General features: G+C 36.2%; 2 long non-coding RNA genes across 3 annotated transcripts; one reads left to right on the top strand and one right to left on the bottom strand.

Annotated features, from left to right (window-relative positions):
• Positions 1–576: 576 nt before the first annotated feature.
• On the bottom strand, positions 577–3,427 carry LOC113945179. Its single transcript, XR_003526979.1, has 3 exons — positions 3,303–3,427; positions 1,929–2,012; positions 577–713 (listed from the first exon to the last, which is right to left on the bottom strand). It is a non-coding gene; the product is annotated as an uncharacterized LOC113945179 (long non-coding RNA).
• Positions 3,428–4,445: 1,018 nt separating this feature from the next.
• LOC113945177 lies at positions 4,446–7,902 on the top strand. 2 transcript variants are annotated; one of them, XR_003526975.1, is made up of 3 exons: positions 4,446–4,638; positions 4,744–4,910; positions 7,797–7,902. It is a non-coding gene; the product is annotated as an uncharacterized LOC113945177 (long non-coding RNA). The 2 variants fall into 2 exon arrangements; XR_003526974.1 differs by having other exon boundaries at positions 4,449–4,615.
• Positions 7,903–8,221: the final 319 nt, after the last annotated feature.

The following is an 8,221-nucleotide window of genomic DNA, read 5'->3' as shown; positions in this document are numbered from 1 at the left end:
AAGCTGTAAGATCCTACACATACTGAGATCTTTTCTGAAAACAAAAATTTATTAAATGTTCAGTATATTACCAGCTGAGGTAATTATCTTATCAAATAAGTGTGTTTACTAAGGCTTAACTTATTACTCTTAGATTGGCATAAACCTCATAACAATTCAAAGCTGACCATGCTACTATGTCTTTCATCCCTGTAGTTTGCTTAGCAGTACACAGGCTTATAACAGCAGGGATATTAAAAGTCCAATTAGGTTTAATCAGGCTTCAGCTTCTTATCAGTGTTTATATATTTCTACCATGTTTCTGGATATAATTAAAAATACCTAAAGCCAGAATTAGTAGGATAAAAAAAGAATTAAAAAAAAAAAGTCAAAAAAACAACAAGCCAAACAAAAAAATCACAAACACAAAGAAACTCCCAAAAAAGTCCTGATTGTGCTGGACAAGGAGCATTTGCACAGAATAGTATCATCTGGATGTTGAAGAAGAGGACAAAATGTCAGTGGGATGACAGAAAGCTTGGGTTCCCACATTAAGATCTTAGCAAATATGAAAGATTAACCAATTTAAATACCTGAGATCAAGTCTGTGATCCTGAAAAAATGGACAGCTGTTACTGTGGGAAACTGACTTCCATGGAAGACTCAGGTTTTCACTGTGAAATTTCTCAGGCAACAAATTTTCTTTTTTCATGCATGCTCATAAATGTTTCACCCTGATAGGCAGAAGAATTCAATACTTCTATACTGACTAAATAGAGTGCATGTCCAGAAACTGGTTAATAATCCACCCAGAAGCTCATGGATTTCAACCCACTGGGCATACCCTGTGAATGAATAACCAATTCAGTTGTATGTACTATGAAGTGACAATTGCCACTTTCTTTAAAAAAATATCTGGAGAGTGCTTCTTGCTTTTATTCAGAATTTTTATGAGTATTATAGTTACACAGCTTCTAAGCAACATAAATTTAGTTACTAAGTTCTGTTTTAGAATATTTTCTACGAATATTTCGACATCAGAGATGAAGTACTCCATAAATACTTGCAAAAAATACTTCAGCTTTCAAAAAAGAATAAAAGTTGAATTAGGTGATAAAAAAGATGTGGAGAACACAGATGAGAGTAATCTTATAGCCCATTATTGAATATACTTGCCTAGAAAGGACAGTCTTAAAACTCTTTAAACATGTAGCATGGATTATTTGTTAGTCAAGACGGACAACAAGACAGCCATCAATGTAAGATTCCTAAGCTCCATAAAGGAAGAGGACTTAGGATGTACCAATTCATACTGATTCCCCAATATGTAACCAGAATTAACTTTCCAGTCAGCATGCTAGATACTTGGAATACCAATTTAGTGAAATGTTGAATATTTTAAAACACCATTTAGGAGACTTTAATCAATACATGGTGTCAGATAGATAAATAAATATATAAATTTCAGCACCGAACAATGTTGTTCACCTTATTTGTCACTGGTTCAACTTAGGTGGATCTTGAAGCACATCTTTTTGTATTGTAATCACAGAAGAGATGTGCTAGAACTGTCTGCAAATCCCTTTATATGCATTTGGAAATACCCAGGCCCATGGGACTGCAAGATATCAGTCAAGCTTGCATGTCTGTCAGAATATACACCAATATTGGCAACCATCCCTTAATCTACTGGGAGAAAATGAAAGAGAGGGTTTTTTTTCATTTTTTTTTCTGTAGAAAGAAAACAAATAGGCACTTTGGAATGTCACCTGTTTTTAATCTGGAATAGATTTAAATGTAATATTTGTAAAGTACTATTCACTCTGTCTAAATATGAAATATGTTGTATATTTAGTCTTTCTCTAATCTAATAACAAATGTTACCATGGTAGGTATGTGCCCCCATATTTATGATAATAGTTTACACATAATGATCTCATATAACCTACCGTATCCTTCTGATTGCACACTGTAGATTCTGCAGCAGCAGGTGGTCCTACAGATCAGCTCAAAGTCCTTCAGGTCTCTACTTTCTCATAGTACATGATGGAGTGAACAAAATAAAAACTGTGAATCTACTACTAGCTATGACTGTGCACCATGCTTTCCCATTTTCACACACATAAAATCTGTAGATATTATTTTTTTTGTTTGGCACATACTCTGCAAACAAGTGCTGAAACAAAATTTGCCATATGGAAGAGTGTGAGATGGCAGCTTATTGAGGCTTGGATATTAATATGTTTCAGCAGCCCCTGGAAAAATGTTAAGTTTTGCACAGTTAAGCAGAAAAGCGTTATCATTTGTCTTCAGAGACTACTTTGAATAGATACTTTGCATAACCTTTTGGTATCATCCTAAAGAGTTTCCTGGAAATAACGGACCTCCAAACTAACTAAATACAGTCAGGCATAGCTACCTGGTTAGTTAATTAACTTCCAAATCAATTCATTCAATTCTATCTGAAAATTAGAATCAAGTAAATCCTGTAAACATTTGTCTAACTTGAGCTAGTGGCACAGATTTTGACTATGTGCAATACAAGTTTTCTAACTGAAAAATAATTAATTCCTGTAAGATAGCTGAATAAGACTACATTTATATCTGCAGGCATAGGACTGCTTTAGCATTCCTAGATCCAGGTGTGTATATTGGTGACCAACTGATTGTATACAAGAGCCATAATGGGATATATATCAGCATTTTATTGCATTCCATTTTCTGCTTATATTTATATATACAATATAAGTGTGTCTGTGTATAAATATACATAGGTATACAATATATATAAAATAAAAATTACCCTTTACCTAAAACCTAAATTTTAAAAGGTACCAAAGGTATAAAATTGTGCACTCAACTTGATACCTTTTAATGTAAAAGACATACTAGACTTCAACTGGAAGGTATACTAGATTTGAATTGGTGCAATAATTGTGACAGAAAAAGTAGTAGAAATGACTATTTTTTCCTCTAAAATATCCTGATTCATTGAATATTCTATCAGATTTGGTCAGTATAGAGACACTGCTGGCTTATATCTTATTTTGAGTTAGAATTCCAGTAAAAGTTAATTTATGAGATTAATAAACAAATTTAATATTCTTTATAAATAGTGATGCATTAAATGTCAATATGTATTTCAGTATAGGTTACGTATTGTCTATATTAAATTACAGTATTAATTTATACATGTAAATATTGTAAGAGTATGTTAGGAATAGATATAAGTTCCATAACAGAACATGCTGAATGATGATTTAAGACTACAGTTTCAGGCAGACTGCTTGCTTGCCAAACAGTAAAAGTGTGGTTCATTTTACCTTTAAATGTCTAAAGCTCCTTTGAAATTCTGGTGAGCGAAGGAAATCATGCAGTAATCTTCTCATCTTTTCAGTAGTGGTGTAATGTCAACATCTAAACATGGCAAAATGAATTCCGCTGCAAAATCTATGAGATTTCAGTAAATTTACAAAAATCTTATTTAATTATATTTAATATTATTTATACTGATGACTGGAATTACACTTGGAAATAGAACTCAACAAGTTAACTTTCTAGAAGTAAACATTCATCTTTCAAGGGAAAGAAATACTTTTATATGTTACATATTATAAAAGGCACATAAAGAAAATTGATAAAAGTAATTTTGTAATAAGATACTGAGTAGCAAACAATTTTCTTCAATCTACAATGCAAGTTACCTGTGGTGAGCTAGTGGTGGCACTAGGATGCTGTTTTGGTGTTGAATTATGATAAAACCATCCTGGTTCACCAAACTTCAAACACATATCCTGCTTTGACAGATAAACTTCTAGCTGACCTGGAAATGTTTGACTAGTAGTCAATCATTTTATACTATAAAAGGCCAGTCCACTCTCATATGGTAAGGTTCTTCTAACACAACCCTTCTTGGGGAGTGCATATGGAGATTCCTCCCTTGGTCTGGGGATGCTCCCCAAGGATACTCCTTCGGGTGTCAAGAAAAGAGATCTCCCCATGAGCATTGGTATGGGTGAGTTACATTCATCATTAATTAATAATTATTTCTTTTTGCTAGCTTTAATATAACTGCTTCAATAATTGCTTTAAGATAGTGCACTATCCTATCTTATACTATATTACTAGAAATTTTAGTGTTTATATTGTGTAGTAAATAATTTGGATTAAGTTGTTTTGTCTGATCATTTGTAACAATAAATAATTCATTTTGTGTAAATTATATGTGATTTGTCATCATAAAACCTGCAGGACAAAAGTGGTTCAATCACAACTCTATAATTCCTTAAATTTAAACCGTTGACAAAATCTGAGGCTAACACTGGATCCAGCCGCACCTTTAGGAATTTAGAAAGCAAGGAGATCCTTTCTGCACCTCATGACTCAACAGCAGGGCTTTTTTAATAACTTTGTCTAAGCCTTCCACTCCCACCTGTGACACACATCACTGTCTGTCTGTCTGTCTGTCTGTGTGCCTCACTGTCCCTTTTATGAACACCCCAGAGGCACTGTGGGCTGTTGTTACATCCCTCTGCAGCTCTCTCTTGGGCTAAACAAGCCCAATCCCTCCACTATTTCACAAGTCACAACATATAAGGCTTCCACTGATTATTGCATCACAGATCAGTTTTGACTTGTTAGTGAAGAGGAGATTCAGCTGTATGTCACTCTTGCTGTCCCATTCAGTGCCTGAATGAAAAAAGTTATGTCACAAACTGTCCACAGATCTTGGAAGTCTTTATTTCACCACATTTTCCTTTCCAGTATCTGGCAGGTGGTTAAAATCTCCCATACAAATGAGGAACTGTGATCCAGAGGCTCCCTCAGGTTTTAGAGAGATTTCATCCACTTTCTTGCTGTGTTGGTTTGATGCCAGCTGAAGGCCAGGTGTCCACCAAAGCCACTCTATTACTCCCTCCTCAACTGGACAGGTGAGAGAAAATATAAGGAAAGGCTAGTGGGTTGAAATAAGGACTACCTTCTCCCCACCCCTCCCTCCCTTCCAGTCTTAACTTGATTCTCAATTCTCTACCTCCTTCCCCCTGCAATGGTGCAGGAAGACAGGGAATAGGGGTTATGGTCAGTCCACTCATGTTGTTTCTGACGCTGCTTCCTTCTCAGGGAGAGGAGTACTTCAGTGTCTCCCACAGGAGACAGTCCTCCATGAACTTCTCCAGTATGAGTCCTTCCCATGGGCTGTAGTTCTTGATGAACTGCTCCAATGTGGGTCCCTTTCCATAGGGTGCAGTCCTTCAGGGTCCCTCATAGGTCACAAGTCCTACCAGCAAAGCTGTCCAGTGTGGGCTCCTCTCTCCGTGGGTCTGCAGGTCCTGCCAGGAGCCTGTTCCAGCAAGGGCTTCCCACAGGTTCACAGATATCTTCCAGTCATCCACCTTTTTCAGCATGGGGTCCTCCACAGGCTGCAGGTGCATCTCTGCTCCACTGTGGACCTTCATGGACTACAGAGGGGAAGCCTACTTCACCATGGTCTTCACCATGGTCTGCAGGGGAATTTCAGCTTTGGTGTCTTGAGCATGTCCTTCCCTCCTTCTTCACTGACCTTGGGGTCTGCAGGGCTTTTTCTCTCACATACTCTCACTTCTCTCTTTTCTGGTCACAATTACTTTTATGTCATAAATTTTTTTCCCCTCCTTCTTAAATGTGTTATCACAAAGATGTTACATAGATCACTGACTTGCTTGGCCCTCGCATGTGGTGGATCCGTCCTGCAGCCATCTGGCATTGGCTCTGTTGGACATGGGGGAAGCTTCTAGCAGCTTCTTATGGTAGCCACTGTTATAGCCCTCAACACTATCAAAACCTTGCCGCATAAACCCAATACAAATCCTCAGGTTCAAATCTCTTAATTCTGGGGAGTAATAAAAAAAAGTAGAAGAAAAATTAAAAAGAAAAAGAAAGAGGGGTAGTGAATTACGTAGAAAGGTTTACTGAGAATAGAATTGATATTTGGCTTTCATGTGAAACGTAGAAGGCTCAATCCAGCTATCTCCAGTATGAGTACAATGTCATACAGTACGATTACAAGAGTGCAGCATAGTGACAAGTTCTGTATTATATACTGGTGGATTTCTCTGGATTTGATTAACTTTTCTACAGTATGAGTTTTTGGCACAGGCTAAAGATTTATTGCAGATTATTAGGTCTTCATACCAGTGATAGCTGCCTTTGCTTTCTGGAGTTTTTCACTGACTGTGGGCAAGAACCCTTGCATCACAGAAAATAGATCTACATTAAAAGTCTCATTGGGAGAGATTGCAGCTGAACTAGTGTGAATGGCAAACAGGTAGAGATATTCTGAAGAGCCATATTTTAGAAACGTCATTAAACATGAGTGTCACAGTAGTATGTTGTCACTGCAAGACCTGTGTAAACAAAAGACAGACTGCAATACACCACTTTTTCTTAATGCATGAAATTATCTTAATACAGAAAGAGTACACATAGTAAAACTGTTTTAAGATGACATTTTAGACAATAGATTAAAAAAGTTTACAGTACATTAACAAGTGATGAAAATAAAAAATATTTCAAATCAATACAGACATAATCATACTTTGATTACTCATGATATCATACATATTAAGACTAGACAGGTAACATTTTAGGCAATTAAAAACTTCCTGAGAGCTAATCTTTTCTGTATTTCAAGTTCTTTTTATGCTATTCTTTTAAGTCTTGCAATTAAGTGGCTATTCCCAGAAGTCATACCTTTTTAAGGCAGCACTTTTGAGAATGATTTTAATAGAAGCTAGAAGATCAGCATTTTCAGCTAAAAAATGTCATTGCCAGAATTACTGTATACTGAAAACATCACTTACAGGAATTGTTAAAGAAAGGTATAGCTGTTCTCCCTCAAGTAGACAAACTCCCAGCTAATGAAATTACCAATACACCTGTTGGCCAATATATGTCTGGATAGCCTAAGGTTAATTAATGTCTTCAGATGAATCAGAATTTTGTATGTAACTTCTGGGAAAAAAACAGTAGTTGACTTAAAAACAATATACAAAACCATATGGATTAAAATCTGTTGTTGTCAAATTAACTATCCAAATTACTGTTAGGGAAGAGTTCATACATCCTTTCTAGTGAGATATTTCTTGGATTTCTATCTTGGGTTTATTTGTCTGCAGGATGATGATGATGACTGTAAAGATAAGCTTTTCTTCTCTGGAAGTATTTTCAGAGTTGCAATTCTTCATATATTTATATGCTTTTGTACATGTGTCTGTGGACTTTCAGATAGGTATACAGCTCATATAAATTAGGGAGCTGAGAGAAAGTCTGTAAATGAATGACCAATCACATGTCCGTATAAAGTATTTGGAATATGTCCTGACTGCAGACTACACAAAAGCACAGTTCTGCTATGTACAAAGTAGAGCTAGAAGGGGATGGGGAATCATCTTGTAGGTTTGGAAGACCTATGCCACATAGATTTTGGTGCTTCTTGGCTACCAGAAATTAAAGTTACCAGCTGTCACTGCAAGGAAACAATCATGTAGTAGAGCAGGAAGCAAAAACTAACGAATGAGAGATGTTAAATGTGGACAGAGACATTAAGAGCAGGGAACCACATTTGTTTGAAAAAGTTGGCCAAGAAATCGTTCCTTGCATAATGTGATTGTTCATTTCAAGCCTTTCCCATGGTTCATGCTCAGGAATACTGGTTGACAGAAGAAAAACAGGCCATGGACAGAGACTAGGGAAGCTGAGGGGAAAATGGCTTTAAATGCAACCTCTCTTTGATGCACTTAACTTTGAACTGATCTCTCTGGACCTATGTTTCTCATTAGGTAAGAGTAAGATGGCTAAGCAGCAGCACTCATTAAGAAGTATGAGATTCCCCAGGGCTATTGAATCAAGCTTGACATAAAAAATGTTTTTAACCATCTCTTTTAATCTCTGTATTTCACTCTATCTTCTTTGCTTGCTCTCCTTTCACCCATCACAGCTACATAATTGCCAGGTGAAAAGTTTCTAAATCCTGAATTCAAAAACTTAATATTATATATTTTTTAAACAGTAGAAGCCTCAGAGTTTTACAATCTTTTTTTGTTAAATTAGGTAGAAGGATGGTAAAACCACCAAAATCATTATCTATTTAAATGCCAAATCTACTTCATGCTGGTTATGTCTATACGGCAAGGTAAAGAATGTGACCTCCTCTTCCTTGGGTGCTCATCTGTGTCCTGACTTCACCTTTGGTAAAGGTTTGGTT

This window comes from Corapipo altera, unplaced genomic scaffold (assembly GCF_003945725.1).
Source record: "Corapipo altera isolate COAL_440 unplaced genomic scaffold, ASM394572v1 0, whole genome shotgun sequence".
Taxonomy (NCBI): domain Eukaryota; kingdom Metazoa; phylum Chordata; class Aves; order Passeriformes; family Pipridae; genus Corapipo; species Corapipo altera.
Note: the sequence above shows the minus strand (reverse complement) of the source record. Positions and strands in the feature narration are given on the sequence as shown.